Here is an 18,117-nt window from a genome sequence, read left to right as displayed (position 1 = left end):
AATTTTGAGATGAATCAAATCTAAAGATTCAGACTGCTTTAATTGAACTGATTCCAAATTTAATTAGTTTATACTTATGCAACTTATAAACATAATTATTAAGATATACTTATTTTATTACTTCATTGATAATGAAAATACAAACAGAATGATAATTTATACGTTACAAGTTAGGAAGCTCAGGATCTGGGCAAAGTTTTATCTTAAAATACACCACACAAGACAATACTTCTTGATAAATGAAACAAGAATTTATTGAGCTACTCTATTTGTCATGAGTCAGGTTTTTTCTTCCGTTTTCTCTCTCGCATGCTCTCACTCATTTACCCCCCCCCCCCCCCCACACACACACATCTTATTAGCTCATTATTATATTATTCTTTCTCTGTCCCGCTTACCTCTCTCTCTTCATTGTCATTGCAATCTGTTTTGTTCTGACACCTGTTTCTACTTTGCCCTAAGGGTTCACCCTTTATATGGTGTTTGCTCTGGTAGATTCTTTGTTGGATTATTGTTACATGTCATGCGTTTTGTCCGCAGTTACATCCTGTCTGTATTGAGAGGTACTCACCTATTCTTGTCTTGTCTGCCTGGAACAGTCTAGCCCCAAAGTTTTTGCTGTATTCTGCTGCTGTTGCTGCTGAATGTAACCACTGTGGTTCTCTCACCCTGCCTGAGTTATCTACCCCTGAGCTTCAAGTCTGCTACAAGGGAGTCCTGTTCTGTTACTCATCGAGACAGGAGTCTTTCATTTTTTCAAGTTACTATTTACCAGTTCTGTGTGCTTTAAAGAGGGACTGCCTTTGTTATATATAATTTCATTAAAGAATTTTATTCGTGTCATCTCTGCTTTTGGATCCTTCATTTACCAGCGTGACAGAATAATCCAACCATCATGGATCCAGCAGATGAGAGGCCTGTCCGGTCGGCGATCGAGAGCTATGCTTGGCAAACATGAGCAGGAGTTGGCCGCCGCTCATCAGGCTGTTAAGAGTCTTTCAGCTCAGGTTGCTGATCTATTTGCCCGTTTACTTCACCTGCATCAGGAATCTGCCATGTCTCACAACCGTCAGCTGCCCTCTGAGCCACGTGTCAACAATCCCTCCTGTTTATGCGGGTGAGCCTACGGAGTGCAGAGCTTTTCTCATCCAATGTGAAGTTATCTTTTCCCTTCAGCCCCAGACATATGCAGAGGATCGGGCTCGCATTGCTTATGTTCTCTCTCTCCTCACGGGATGAGCACGCGAGTGGGGTACGTCACTTTGGGAAGCGCAATCTGCATGCTGCAGCAAGTACACTCTTTTCAAGGATGAGATGATCAAGGTCTTTGATAGATCCGTCTTCAGCAGCGAGGCATCACGTCTACTTGCTTTGCTACGTCAAGGCATAAGATCTGTAGCAGATTTCGCGATAGAGTTCCGGACTCTGGCTACTACAAGTGAGTGGAATGATCCTGCACTAACTGCTCACTTTCTTGAAGGGTTGAATGTAGACCTTAAGGAGGAGATCTACGCGCGGGGGTCGCCAACTCAGCTCGATCAGCTTATCGACCTGGCCATCCACCTTGACAAGTGTTTCGAGCAGAGGCGTCGAGTTCGTTCTGCACTTTTCACATCATGTGATAACTTTCCTTCTGCTACTGATTCTGTTCAGAACCAACCTGATGCGGTACCCATGCAGCTGGGGGGCGTACGCATCTCACCGGAAGAACGACAGCGGCTAATTATTTACCGTCTCTGCCTATTCTGTGGTACGGCGGGCCATTTTGCTTCATCCTGCAGTTTAAAAGCCAAAGCTCGCCAGTAGACGGAGGAGTACTGGTGAGCGCTTCTGTCATCTCCTCATCACCAAGGTCTCGAACCACTATATCCGCTGTTCTCCGTTGGGCTGGTTTTTCGGTTACCGGTCTTGCCCTCGTCGATTCGGGTGCGGAGGGCAATTTTATCGATTAGATGTGGGCTCGTGAGAACAAGATTCCCTTAGTTGATTTGACTGATGTCGCCACTGTCTATGCCCTGGATGGCAGAGAGCTTTCTTCTGTTCGTCGTGTCACCAGTCCGGTTAGTCTCACTGTTTCCGGCAATCATCATGAGACAGTCTCATTTTATGTTTTACAGTCTCCCTTTACCCCCATTGTTTTAGGACATCCCTGGCTCACATTGATTGGGTTAAGGGGTCTATTCATTCATGGAGTTTAACTTGTCATGTAAATTGTCTGGTTTCCGCAGTTTATCCCGTGTCTTCTGTTCCTCTTTTTCAGGAGGAGCCTGATGATTTTGTCTGGTGTCCCGGAGGAGTACCATGATCTGCGGGCGGTTTTCAGTCGTTCCCGGGCGGAATCCTTACCGCCTCACTGTCCGTATGACTGCTCTATCGAGCTCCTTCCTGGCACCACGCCTCCTCACGGTAGACGGTACTCTCTTTCGGCCCCCGAACAAGAGGCTCTGGAAAGATATCTCACAGAGTCTCTCGACGCAGGGATCATTACTCCTTCGTCTCCCACCGGCGCTGGGTTTTTCTTTGTAAAGAAGAAGGATGGTTCTTTGCGTCCTTGTATCGATTATCGAGGGCTGAACGACATAACAGTCAAGAACCGTTATCCTTTGCCCCTTATGTCGTCGGCTTTTGAGATCCTACAGGGCGCAAGGGTTTTTACAAAGTTAGACTTGCGCAACGCCTACCATTTAGTGCGTATTAAGGAGGGAGACGAGTAGAAGACCGCGTTCAACACTCCTGTCGGTCACTTTGAATACCGGGTTCTACCTTTTGGTTTGGTCAACGCTCCCGCTGTATTTCAAGCGTTAGTAAACGATGTCTTAAGAGACATGCTAAACGTTTTTGAGTTCGTTTACTTGGATGACATCTTAATTTTCTCACCCTCTCTCCAGGTACACGTTCAACACGTTTGCCGTGTCCTGCAGCGCTTATTATAGAATCGCCTATTCGTCAAGGCTGAGAAATGCGTTTTTCATGCCCAATCGGTTACTTTTCTCGGTTCGGTCATTTCAGCGGAGGGGATTAGTATGGACCCTGACAAGGTTCGAGCAGTTCTTGATTGGGCTGTTCCCGATTCTCGAGTCGTGCTCCAGCGATTTCTGAGGTTTGCAAATTTTTACCGGCGCTTTATTCGTAACTTTAGCCAGGTTATGTTCCTCTTACCGCTCTCACTTCGTCCAAGTCCAAATTTGCTTGGTCTGAGACTGCTCAGGATGCGTTTGACCATCTTAAGAGGATTTTTACCTCTGCGCCCATCCTGATCACTCCTGATCCAGAACGTCAGTTTATTGTTGAGGTCGATGCCTCCGAAATTGGGATAGGAGCTGTCTTGTCGCAACGCTCTTCCCAGGATGACAAGGTTCACCATTGCGCATTTTACTCCCACCGTCTTTCGCCCGCGGAGCGCAACTATGACGTGGGTAATCGAGAACTCTTGGCTATCCGTCTGGCGCTAGGTGAGTGGCGACACTGGCTTGAGGGAGCCAGTGTACCTTTCATTTTTTCTTCAAAAAAGAAATTCAAAAAATGCCAGCGAATGAACATGTACAAACTGTGAATAGTCGCAGTATCAGTATTGAAGGAGAAGTGCTGGATTTTAAAAAATTTTTGCCCCGCAACTCACTTGAGGAAGTTCAGGCAAATAGAAACACCATAGCCTACACTATGTAGCAATCTTTAACTGAAGAAATGTGGCAAAACATCTCTGGAGAGAACCTCATATTATTAAATTCAAAAGTGCTTTCCATATTTGGATCAAAATTGTGAACGCACATTTTCTGAAATGTTGCGCGTCAGGTCATGCAAGCCTGCATCTTAAAGCCTCTGTCATACTTTCGGTAGGCGTGATGTAAAAATCGTCATTGGAGAGTGTGTGCAGAGGCTCTAGCAGACGACCGCGCGGACAGGTGTGCCTGGTCAGTAGGCTTCAAAAGCAAAATTGCACATGTGCAGGCAGATTTAAGAAGCTCATTGCTACTCGAACCTGTGCAATCCGTCAATAAAAGAATATAAAGACAGTCAGATGTGCAATAATTCTGGGCAATTGCAGAGCTGGCCATCAGGCTGCGCATTCAGAAGTATAAATTGAAGAAGTTTGCGTCCGCGCTGGCCGTGTACGCGTCCGGATTGCTCATGCGGAGAGTATAACACAGGCTTTACAATCGCAACTTCTTTGTGTTACTCCTTTCAAGCTGAATCTCACAAAATTGGTCAGCTCCCGACAGCATCAGGTGTTTTATTAATGGGGAGTAGAATTGTTTATTTCAATGAATGTAATAGATTATATATCATAATAGTTAGGCTATAATATTATAAATCAGGTTGGTTTGTATTGCTGACATAATATGTAAATTATATGCGACTTGCACTTAGACCATAGTGCAGCCCGCTGGAAAAAAAGGTTGAGAACCACTAGGTTGCTGTCCCATTTTATACAGGAATTGTTCATTTAATCAAAAAAAGGTTTTAATTGCTTAAAATTTTTTATATTAATTAATAATATGTTATCATGTTTATTCTTGTTAAAAATACGTGTTTATTCTTAAGAAAACAAGGGGAAAAATAAGGGCCAATGCGAATATTTGTTTTGCTTTACCTATTTATGTAGGCTGCAATTATTAAAAAAATAATAATAAAATAAAATAAAATAAAAAAATTCCATTGGCCTGAGTAATTTTCACCATTATAGAACTGTGACTTTAAAGATTAGTCATTTAGGTGGTAAAAATACTGTAAAATTAATAATGGCATGGATTTTAGAGCATAACAACTGAAGGTTTATAAACATTAGCCAATAAAGCAATTCTTTTTAAACAACAGAACTTAAAGTTGTGAACTAAATTATTATTTCAACCATACAGCATGTGAATAAATAAAATGCATAACGTTTCTGGTGTTTGGATTTGAACTTCAATATAATGAGCTCCAAGTTTAAGAATAGCCCTAGACTAGTTTCTCTCTCTTTAACAGCATTAGCTCAATGATATACGTCTTCCTTCCGTTAGAATTTTCCTGCCTTGCTAAATTGGGCTCATGATTAATAAGTTCGCCTCAATCTGATTCAGTAAAGTCAAACCGCAGACAGTGAAGCCTCTAGACCCACGCGCTGTGAGGCGGGAACAGAGGACTCCGCTTGGTCTTAAAGCCTTCCGCAAACATCCACAAATAACAATGATTTTCGTAAAATTATGATTAATTATTAATTGATGATTTGTTATTATCATTATGGTCTTGTGAAAATAATAATATGGGCTGCGAGAAAATTATGAATACAAGTAGTAGCCTAGTGCTGCTGAGTGCAGGCATGTTTCAGCCCATATTAATTCTTTAGAGTTTCAAAGATTTAATCGTGCCAGTTTAATTTTATTCGTTTCTTGTTTTAGGCAAATTAGGCCTAAATAATGGGAACGAAATTATACAGTGCTTCACATTTAAACACGCAACAATTTCTTAATCAGTTTACAGACAAATGTCTTTTTCCCAATGAGTTATGTCAAAATAAAGGACAGGTAACTAATAACAAAAATGCGCATGCATAGCTTTTTAGGTATTGTGGAAGATTTTTATTAGTAAGATTTTAATCAATCAAGAATAATCCATGTGAATCTAGCCATTTTTGTTGCTAGTTGTTTTCCCATTATAATCCTGTAGGTAATGGATAGAAAGGAATATGCTTACGTGCTGGAATGTTCAGAACTAATGAGAAACATATGGTCAGACAAGGGCCTTTCCTTATACCAAAACAAGTAGGGGCCTCTCCTTTCTAGGGAGGGATCAAAATTGCAAGCATAAGGAAAAGTTTGACTATTTGGAAACAGACTGTATATGGTATATAATGAGATGCAACCTAGCATTTCGGGAGATCTCCTTGCAAGGACCTCTCGGCTTTGTTTTGCTTAAAATAAAGTATTTTCTTCTGAGAGAAAAATCCCTGACTGAGTTCGATTCTTTGGAGAACCGGCAAAATATACCACAGTATGCAGATATATTATGATTGATATTTAAGAATATGCATGGATATGTATAGGTATAAAGCTGTCTATGCTATGTAGCATACATTTGTGATGTATTCATGCTTAATTCCTTCTCCTCCCTTCTGTAAATATTGTTTTTGCATTAATTGTTCATCCTGTAAATCAAAAATTTAAAATAAAAGTGAAAAAAAAGTGTCCAATCTAAAATATGGTTTAATACCATGTAGCTTAGAAAATATAAGCACAGACTCAGGCACAGGCTTGACATTTATCCTGCTTGAATTTGTTCTAAGAAATGCACATAACTTCATAAATCTCATCTGTGAATATTAAATATTAAATATAGTAAATATTTAAACTATAGTGTTTTTCTTTCATTTTCCGTGACTGAAGCAGTCAAATCTAACACATCAGCAAGGCAAAACTGACGCCTATTTGCGAAAATGTGCTTTGATACGCTTGTTTCATAACTTGTGGTTAAAGCGCCACTCAGCGGTCAAAAGCTGCAAATGCACTTTATAGACGGCGCGGCGGCTGTAAAAGAGGCGTTTTCGATGTCTACTTAGTGTACAGTGTGACCCTAAAATCTTTAAAGTGAGATAAGATTATACATACCCTTCTCAGTCAGACCTACCTTTATGTTAGTATAGCTCATTGAGGTGGCAAAACAAACTAACCTACTGTATCTCACAAAAATGACAATGACATTGCAAGAGGAAGAAAACCAAGTAGAGCAAGAGGAGGAAAACCAAGCAGAGCAGGAGGTGGGGGATCATCCAGCATCTGAAGAGGAGGTGGTGGAATCAAACCCTCCAGAGGAGGAGGTGGTGGAGGAGAGAGTGTTAATTAATGAGGATTTTATTTTCTCCACTCTTCCCCCACCACCTGGGTCCTCCTCTCTCCCCCCACCACCTGGGTCCTCCTCTATCCCTCCACCACCTGGGTCCTCCTCTCTCCCCCCACCACCTGGGTCCTCCTCTCTCCCCCCACCACCTGGGTCCTCCTCTATCCCTCCACCACCTGGGTCCTCCACTCCACTTTAGCTGAAAGGTTAGATTTCAGCTAAAACTAGTTAAATGTGGTAAACTTCTTTGAGTTCTCCTCCACCAGCTGAGTGCGATCACCACCACTTCTCAAGCACTGACAAATACTGACGGTTATATCTTTGTAATTTTGCCTTATGCTGACTCCTCTCTCCGTCCACCACCTGGGTCCTCCTCTCTCTCTCCCTCCAGATGCAAAACGCAGCTCTAAGCGTAAAATGAAAGGTTAGATTTCAGCTAAAACTAATTAAATGTGGTAAACATCTTGCTTCAGTTAAAACAACGTATTCATGTCAACTGTTGTCCATTCATTTGGCTATTTATTACTTTGAATGTTTCAGTACATTAAAGACATTACATCTACATGTTTTTTAAGCGTTATTGTTGAAAGAAAGCAATAGGCTTTTGGAAAATAAATATTTTAGATTGTTAAAATTGCTTTTCTTTAATGGTACACATCTGGCAAACATTTGATTCACCAACATAGTACAATACAGCACTATCTATAGGTGTATGTAAACAAAACAATGGAGGAATGGAGGAAGTTGGGACAAGTCCTGAAACAGATGATTCTTCTGCACAGGCAGCGCGAACTGAATGATTACTTGGCAATAATAGCAGAGCTCGCGCTGTCCTATGGGGGCGGGCATTTATACACTAATCACAAACTCTTTGCAGCTAAGAGTGCAGTGCGAGTCGCCCAGTGGAACCAGTGCACATACTGGGGGGCTGTCGACCAGGATCTCCACAGCAGGGTGTTTCTGGGCTGTAAAAACATTTCCTGTGCAGTCAGCAGGTCAGTGGCACACTCAACCATGTTGTGCCCCCAAGTTAATCCTTCTGTTCCACCCTACCCAGGAACCAGCCCAGTGAGATCCACCAGCTATGTGCCACATCCTGCAACAGCCGTAGCAAATCAAAAATTTAAAATTCCCTCCTTTGAAGGAAGCAGGCAGCCCTGCAATCAGTTTAACGCTGGCAAATGCACCAAATCGCGCTGCCGGTACCTACATGTCTGTAGTTTTTGCGGCGGCGCACATGCCCATTTCGTGTGCCCAGAGTACAAATCTGCTAATAAAAATGCAAAAAATTGCTTATCGACTCCTGTAAATATTTCACGCATGTACGCCGAACTAGCTCATCATCTGGACCCCGAATTTACCAAATACCTGACGGGCCTCGAAAATGGCTTTAAACCCGGCGAAGAATGCCCGCTCTCACAGAACACTATCTGTAATAATCTTCAGTCCGCCCTAACAGAACCTGCAGTCGTTGACAATCTGATTAAAAAATAAGTCGAATCTGGTTTCATGATCGGCCGTTTCGACACTCCCCCATTCAACACATTTCGTATCAGCCCCATCGTAGTGGCTACAAGAAAATTTTTGAGTAAAAAACGTCCGCAGGTCGGGGCGCTTGGCTCGCAAAAATCGACATTACTTCACCCTTCAAAATTATGCCTATCCATCCGGATTCATGGCATCTTATTGGAGTACGCTGGCGTGGGAAATACTACTACAAAATTTTCGACATGCTATCAGAAGCAGTTTGCTGGATCTTGTCGAACAATTACGCCATTCCCCTCCTCATTTACCTGCTAGATGATTTTTTTTATAATTTCACCCCCCGAAGCCATCCCAGCCGCGCATTTCCTTACGGCCCAAAAAGTCTTATCCGAACTCGGAATTCCTATTGCACAAGAGAAAACGATGGGTCCGGCCAAATCCATCGAGTTTCTCTGGATGAAATTGGATTCAGACAAATTCCAAGCATCCCTGCCCAAAGAGAAAATCGACCGAATCATCTTAGTGTCATCTACCCTCATCGCCCCCTCAGTTGGTTTCTGAGGATTTTACCAAGGTCGCTGGTTCGCGTCTCCTTGACCACCACAATTACAGGACATACCTCTGTCCTCCGCATTATTTGAGATTTACCCTATAGTAGTAGCAGCTTTTGTGTGGGAAAAAGAATGGACCACTAGCAGCATTCTGGTGCATTGCGACAACGATGCAACAGTGCATTGCAGAGGTGTGGACTCGAGTCATGTGACTTGGACTCGAATCAGACTCGAGTCATGAATTTGATGACTTCAGACTCGACTCGACAAAATGTACAAAGACTTGCAACTCGACTTGGACTTTAACATCAATTACTTTTGACTTCACTTGGACTTGCGCCTTTTGACTCGAGATGACTTGCTATTTCCCATGAAAACCTGAGGAAAAAAAAATTCAAACGGCTGCACCGCTCTCAGTGTATCTGACTGCATCTGTGAAAAAAATGTGCACCACCTGTACGCGCGCTCCCTTTACGATATCCAATCACTGTAGTCCCACATTGGTTTGATTCGACAGCATCTAAGTAGGCACATTGCAAGACATCAACGCGCCAGTTGGCAAAATGATACCAAAGGTAGTTTCGTTTGGCTATAAAAATTACGTTGTAGTGGACAAAAAACGAGTTGCAATTTGCAAAACATGCAGGTCGAAGATAACAGACGGAGCTGCCACAACGTCCAACTTTGTTTGACACCTGAAGTTGCACAAAGAAAAGTAAGTTTTGAATGAATGCTAAGCATCTTATCGGATGTACCATAACTTACTAGCTGCGGCATATTTACTGTATCAATGAGACAGTAAACGTACATCTCCCTTGCTGGTCCATGCTAACAAAAATAGGGATTTTTGAACCCGGATTAATTGAGGTAAATTACATGTGTAGCACACTCAGATGGAAAACCTCGCAAACATCATATCAAAGTCTGTTATAAAGTACCATTTATACCTTGCTGCTAGATGGATAAACACAAATGTATACAGGGCTCCAGACTGCGACCAAAATTTGAGAGTGTGCGACTGAAATTTACACTCGTGTCTCATTGAGTGATGCATGTCTGTGAAGCGGCCAATGCGTGTGAGAAGAATAGGGAATGGCCACTGTAAGTGGCTAAAATGTGTAGAGGGGGAGGGGCCTAGAGATAACCCAGCGCGCGTAAACATCTGTGGGAAGGAAACGGAGACAAATATCATCACAACCTGATATGTGCGTGCGTCTGAGCTATGAGCAAGCAAACTATTGATTCGTTCTTCCGACCTGCGGCTAGTGTACCAGTACCAGAGTCTACAGTGTCACCGTCGGACGATGATACAGAGTCAGAGATTGGTGTGGCGAAAAAAGTCAGCACTCACCATTTTCGAGAAGACTGGCTGAAAGAATTCAGCTGGCTGAGGTACTATAAGCAGTTGAATTACATGAGCTGCGAATACTGCAGCAGCTATCCCAGAATTGCGGATAATACAAAGTCTGCCGATAGTACAGACACTCCGCAATTTAAACACAATACACTGATTAAACACAATATCAGTCTAAAGCATTGAGTATGTCGTGACATGTTTATGAAACATAAATCAACTCCACTGCCGGTTGCATTTAGAAGACAAATAACAGTAAATCAGAGCGGAGATGAGGCAGAGATGATATTGAAATTTAACATGGCCTACCTTTTTTTGTGTTCAGACAATTTATATGACTGGCTGTGAATTACGACACCCGGCTCTGTCTCAATGTGGTGATGAATCAGGTCTGTATGACCGGGTAGGAGCGAAAACACGTCTGCAAATTCTACCTGCAACTGCGCGATGTCAGTGAGCTGCGAGGGCAAGAGGTGGTCCCCTCCTAGAGCCAGTGCGAGGGGTTTTCCTTTAATAATTGCCTCTGGCCCAAGATCCTCCTCCCCACTCACTGCCGTCGCTTGCAACACTGACTCCTCCCCGCTCCAATTTTTAAGGAGGTTGAGGTGGTAGATTTGCCGTGAGTCGCCTCTATATGTCCGTACTACCTCATAATTGAGATCTCCTATCCGCCGTGTTTCCTCAAAGGGTCCTTGCCACTTGGCTAACAATTTGGAGCTAAAGGTTGGCAGTAATACGAGCACTTTATCTCCCGGTGCAAATTCTCGCAGCTTAGTTCCCCAGTTATATAGCTGGCTTTGTCTGCCCTTGGCCTGAAGCAAATTCTACATAGAAAGCCGCCCCAGTGTATGGAGTTTTGCGCGCAGATCCAGGACATATAGAATTTCATTTTTGCTATCTGAGTGTCCGTCCTCCCAAGTTTCCCTCAGGATGTCTAGAACCCCCCGGGGCTGACGTCCATAGAGAAGCTCGAAGGGGAAAACCCCGTGGAGGCTTGGGGGACCTCGCGCACAGCAAATAAGAGGGGTTCTAGCCAACGGTCCCAATTTTTCACGTCTTCTTGTACGAACTTCCGGCAAAAAGAATCGGGTCGTTAGACGATTTAGTGTTGCTGCTACTCCTAAGGGCCCTGCCATATGATTACAATGCGCCGTCTGGAAAAGCATTTCCCAACGGCTCCGTGGTACTAACAGCTGGGTTGCATCTTCTTTTGTCTGAGCGTCGTGGGTCATTTGATACAACCTGTCTTTAATAACGGCAAAATACGAGTGGGATAGCGGACGCTCAGGGTGGAGGTCCCGCCTATCGATCGAGCGGACCTGCTCGAAGGCATGCTTCAGCGTCTCGTCCTGGGATTGTTCCAGGGGAAAGTCATCGCGGCTGGCAAGGTTTAGCCTCGCCACGCTGCTCGGTTCCCCTGGGACCGCCCCGCTAGGTCCCGGGACAGATTCTCCAACCTGAGCTCTCGCCCCGCCCCCCGGCCGGTTCTTTTCCCCGATGGCACCCGCTGTCAAACACCCCAGTAAATGCTGAAATGCTGGCCAATTCGTCCCCAAAATTAGCGGATGCCGGAGGCGCGGACTAACGGCCACCTCCATACTATGCTTTTGGCCCCGAAATTTAATGCCTATGGCTTTTAATGGATATTCCCTTATATCCCCGTGCACGCACCTCACCTTACCATGCGGCCCATATCCAATGCTCCGGATTGTATCAGGCTTTGATGGATGGAGGTCTGGTTACAACCCGAATCCACCAGAGCCTGATAGGTACCCCCCTTAATACTCATGGGTATTTGGTACAGCCCGGCTTGATCGGGGGCAGCCTGCAGGTCGTCCGGGATCCAGACCACCTCCATCATCGGGCACCTGTCCACAAAGTGGCCTGGATCCCCGTAACGCCAGCAGGCTGGCCCGGGTCTCCCCGCTGCCCTAGTGCCGGGAAGTGGCTCAGGGGATGGACATGTGGAAGCAGCTGGAGGGTCTTCACTCCCCCGTCGCTGGGGTGCGGACCCGCTATATGATCCCGCTATATGATGACCCGCTATATGATCATGGTTATTTCTGTGGATATGGGAGAATGTGTTATAAATAACAGTCAGTTTGTTGTTGATGTATTTGCTCCCTTGTGTGTCAGTGAAGTCCGGCTGTAGTCCTCTTCTTGCGTTCAGGTCTCTACAGATGAGCACATTTCCCTGGGCCTGGAAGTGGCTTGTCTCTTCCTCTAATATGGAGAACATGTCTTCTCTGTAGTAGGGGGACTCCGATGGTGGGATGTATATGGCACACAGGTATATATCTTTCTCGATGGGAGCAGTTCTTTGTGGATTTTAAGCCAGGTGTAGTATTTACATTGCTTCACTGTGTTGATGTGGTTGTGGAGTTTTGATTTGTACCAGATTATTTGTCCTCCTGAGTCTCTTCCCTGTCGGACTGTGTTGAGTTTTTGTGATGGTGGGATGATTTCTCTGTAGTTGGGTGGGCAGTGGGTGATGGTGTCTGCCCTGCTCCATGTCTCCAGTAGAATTATAATATCCATATCTTTGATGCTTTTCTGGAATTCAATGTTTGAGCTCTTTAGCCCAAAGGCTGCTGAATTCAATCCTTGAATATTCCACATTGATATTGACAGAGTCATTTTAAGAGTTCAGGGGACATCTCACAGGCAGACAGTAGAACGTGTCTTCCCGACATCGTAACCGCTTCTTCCTCATCTATTAACCAATAGGACCTGCCTGCTCCTCCGCTTCTGTCAGAGGCAACGCGAAATCTCCTGGTCAACGACCACGCTTAAAAAAAAAAAAAAAATACGTCAGCCCGCCAAATCCGAGTAATTTACCTTGTTATAATTTTCTAAATAGTAATTAGAGTATAGTTACAAGCCGAGATATATGTTACTGCCGCATTACATTGCAGGCAGAATGCAGTGTTTTATATTCTAGAGATGATTAAAAGGATGTAGTAGGCATACACGCACCAAACCAAAAAAAAGATTATTCATCTATTGCACAAATGCAACATGAACTTATATAAAATATAAATGATTAACTGCTGCAAGCGTATATGCAGAGTTTCTATTTAGGAAGACTTTGCCTCCCACTGCCAGCAGCTTACATTCCGGAGACGGGATAACAACTGCCTACATTCAAACAAAAGAGAGAGAAAATGGCTCCTGTTGGATCCACTTGTTGCATGAACTTCTGCAAACTTCTACAAAGGATTGTGATTCTTGAAACAAAGTTCCTTTCTGGACTTCCAAAACAGGCGGAACACTCAGCAGACCATCATCATGGACCCCCTCAGCATACAGCTGGTGAGTCCCATGAATCTTCTGAATCTCAACAGTTTATACCAACTGTAGAGGAACAATGCAGTTGGTTGGAAGTTGGAAGATGGCAGCTACGAAGATGGCGGACTCGGACGTGCACGCATGTAGCTTGGCAGGTGCTGCGTGTTGTTTGCGCTGTTTGTCTAAACCATCTAAGCCCAAATTTTCATTACATCACTGGATCATAGTTCCATACATTGTGGCGCTATTGTTGCTGTCTGTGCAACATTGCTTTAATAAAGAAAACACCTGTGTTAGCAGCAGCCAGCACCTGTTGTACTCCAAAATTAACATCAATGGATATTCAAAGCCAAAGGTGGGTTCTACATCACGTGAAATGCTATCTAACCCACGCCATGGGCTCGTTCAACTCACCGTATTGTTGCTACTTGCTGGTGATGTTGAGCGAAATCCTGGACCGCAACAGACAGCGGTAACACAAATCGGCGTATTCCAATGCACCCTGTTCATAACTCTCCTCAACAATCTGCTGGTAGCCAATTCAAGGCCCGGACTACTACTGCCCTACACTCCCCTGGCGTTACCAGTGCAGTCCCTGTTTCCTATTCGATCAGTGCCCTGCTGTTTCCACTCACCACCTGTGCTGCCGTGTTTGTTTATACCGGTCGCGCAGCTGGGTGCCTTTGCTGACGGCTGTTTAGCGGGATTCGCTTGGATGGCGCCGTCTGTGGCAACCGGCCAAGGGCTGCGGGCTGTGATGGAGTCTTCTGAGGTGGCGTTGACCACTGGCTCGGAGTGCTTAAAGCTGAGGGCTAGGTCTAGCTCGACAAACTTCAGTGGCAATGTGAAGAAGGCCATATCGTTTCAAGAGCGGAATATTAACATATCCAGTGGTGAGTCCCGAAACATTCCGGATCGTGATGTAGGTTTAACATTGACTATGCCTTCAACTAGATCTAGGAATCCTGTGATGAAAAAACATCGCACAACAAAGTTTTTCCAAACGCTTAATCAGGCTCGAACTGTGTGGGATCCTCGATGTAAAGTTAAAGGGCTGTTTGGTGGACATTTAAATATTAGGAGTATGGCAAACAAACGTGAACAACTGGAAGACCTGCTTGTAAATTCCAATATTGATTTTCTTGGACTGTCAGAGACCTGGTTAACTCGTTCATCTCCGGAGGCACTTATTGTTATGCCAGGTTATAATGTTTTTAGGAAAGACCGAGATTATGGGAAGGGAGGGGGAGTTTTATTATATGTGAAAAGTACTATAAACTGCAAACAGATTGAATGGTTTGGCGAAACTGATATTGAATGTGTTGGTGTTAACATTTCACTTTCAATTGAAATGACATTTAGTTTAATCTGTCTATATCGAAAACCTTCAGCGAAGCTTGAGTTCTATGATCAATTAAAAAATTTACTCCATAGTCTGGATTTTAACAAGGAGGTTATATTGATGGGGGATTTTAATGTCAATTGGAGTGTTAAGGGTGGTAGAAAAAAGCTCAAAAACATTATAGACTATTTTAATCTTACACAGTTAATTGAACAACCGACAAGAATAACTAATCGATCAGAATCTAAAATAGATTTACTATTCACAAATAGACCAGAACGCATTACTAAGACCTTAAATTTAGTGACAGGGCTGTCAGATCATAATATCATTTTTTTTGCCAGGAAGCTAAAAAAATATCGATTTCTTCCTTCAGCCAAAATAATATGTAAATATGAATCAGTTCCAACTGGTCAACAGGAAAACCTTGGGGTAGCATTAGGAGAGATTGAATGGAACGGGGTCCTCTCTAAAGGAGATCTGGAGAGTGACTGTGATCAGTTTACGTCAACAATTAATAAAGTTATGGGACCCTATCTCAGAAAGCGGAGCCATAAGAAAAGCAGGGACACATTGCCCTGGCTAAATGTAGAATGTAGGAAACTTATGAAGGAAAGAGATCAATTATTGAAACAATCTTTAAAATCAGGTCTTACAACAGACCGACAAAAATTTACATCATTAAGAAATAAAGTAATAAAAACGCTGAGACAAGCTAAATGTAACTTTTTCATAGATACTATCAAAGAGGCTAGAGGAAATGGGAAGAGGATATGGCAAACCATCAACAAGCTGATTGGCAGAAAACAGAATTATAACAAAGTTTTAGAGTTGAAAATTAACAATGAATTAGTTACAGATCCAACTATCATAGCTACTGAACTAAATACTTTCTTTTTAGACTCTGTCTATGAAATAACTCAACTTTTTAATTCACCTAGCAACTCTATTCGCTCCATTAGTTGTGCACAGCCGATTTTTTACTTACAACAAATAACTGAATTAGAGGTATTAAACACTATCAATAGCTTAAAAAATTCAAAGTCCATGGATATCTATGGCCTTGATACGAACTTTTTAAAAAGGCATAAAGAGGTCCTTATACAGCCTATTACTCATCTGATTAATCAGTCTCTAAGTCAATCTATCGTGCCATCAGCATGGAAGATGGCCCTGGTCACACCCATTTTTAAATCAGGGGAAAGATCGGATATGGACAATTATCGGCCAATCAGTATTCTACCTGTTGTTTCTAAAATCCTTGAAAAATGGGTGGCTAAATTACTGATTCAACATCTTAATAAAAGCAATGATTTACTCCACCCTATGCAATTTGGACTCAGGGCCCAGCACTCAACAGAAACAGCTAATTGTTTGTTTTTGGAAAAGGTTAAAGGCTACCTGGATAGGAGTTCTTATGTTGGTGCTGTCTTCCTAGACCTAAAGCGAGCTTTTGATACTGTAAATCATGAAGTTCTTTTATCTAAATTGGCATATTTTAATTTCTCTGAGCAAGCTCTCAACTGGATAAAATCTTACTTGTCCTGTAGAAAGCAATGTGTTTGTATTAATGACTCAAAGTCTCCATTTAGTGAATGTCCAGTAGGGGTCCCCCAAGGCTCTATACTTGGTCCGATCTTGTTCACACTTTATATTAATGACCTGCCAGAGGCATGTAAAAATGTTGATGTCCAGATGTATGCAGATGATGCTGTAATCTTTACACATGATAAGAACTACTCAGAGATAGCATCTACACTTACATCAGCGATGGTTCACATTGATGACTGGCTCACTAGGTCGTGTCTCTACTTAAACACCAAAAAAACAGTCTGTATGGTGTTCACCAAAAAATGTATGAAGGTGTCACACTCTAATGTGTTTCTTAGAGGACAGGAGCTTGATGTTGTCAATGAATTTAAGTATTTAGGAGTTATATATGACTCCACCTTAACATTCAAATATCATGTGAAAAAGGTGGCAAATAAAGTTAAATTCAGTTTGCAGAATTTTAAACAAGTCAGGCCATTTCTTAACACCAAAGCAGCCAAGTTGTTTTTATATACTATGATTTTTTCACATATCGAGTATTGTTTCATAAATTGGTCATTAACTAGCATATCGAGTCTTAAAACTATTGAATCTCTATTTAAGAAAGCCATTAAAATTTTTGATAAAAAGGCATTGTCATTTCACCATTGCAATATTTTAGAGAGACATAATTTTTTAAGTTTTGACAATTTCAAACGTTTCAAGTACATTTGTCTAGTTTATAAGGTGTTAAATAATCTTGCTCCACCTCCACTGCATGCCTTTTTTCAAAGGCTTGCAAGCGGAGGTAGCACACGGGCCTCTATAAAAGGGGACTGTATGATACCATTTAGACGTACCACCTTTGGACAAAATGTAATATCAATAATAGGTGGAAAAATTTGGAATAGCTTGCCCCTTGTGATACGTCAGTGTCCTTCATTCACCTCCTTTAAAACTCAATTAAAACAGTGGCTCTTAGATAATCAGACATGTACTCACTTTTAACTGTAACTTTAGTCATTAATGCTGGGGGAACTGGTCGCGATTGATTGCGTCCGGAATGGAGGTTTGTGTTTGCATGGTGTATTTGTGTGTGCTCTGTGTAGTTGCTTTGTGTATATGAATGCACACATATGCATTTATTTAATAAATATTTACATGCATATACTGTATGTACATTTATACATTGTCTATGTTGTATATAGGTGTGAATAATTTACGCATGGATAAGTAAAGATCTTGAGTGTGTATGTGCGTGTGTGTGTATTTATGTATGCGGGATGATTGTGCATGGTGCATGCATGTGTATTGTGTGGGCGCGGACTATTGTTTTAGATGTGGTTGGTCGCAATTGTTATTATGTTATTATGAATTTTTGTCTTGTTTGTTTGTATTGTTGATGTATATTTTTATTTTTGTGTATTGTTGTCATAATGATTGAATGTTATATGATTGTTGGTTATTTTTTTTATTTTGTTCGTTTTTATGTCACCGGCCTAGGGACTGCAGATGAAAAATAGTATCTTTTTACTAATTCTGGCATATTTACATGGTGTATTTTCATACAACAATGTACATGAACATGCATGGTCCCTATTAAATAAACTAAATAAATAAAAAAAATAAATGCGAAACTGATTGCCACAATAATCAATGGCACAAGCGAGCGAGACCCAAAGTAACACGAGACATCAGATTGTCACGAGTTTCTCATATTGCTGCTTTAGCTTTCTCTACCCCATATTCGACTA

This window comes from Carassius auratus, unplaced genomic scaffold (assembly GCF_003368295.1).
Source record: "Carassius auratus strain Wakin unplaced genomic scaffold, ASM336829v1 scaf_tig00021918, whole genome shotgun sequence".
NCBI classification, from domain to species: domain Eukaryota; kingdom Metazoa; phylum Chordata; class Actinopteri; order Cypriniformes; family Cyprinidae; genus Carassius; species Carassius auratus.
Note: the sequence above shows the minus strand (reverse complement) of the source record.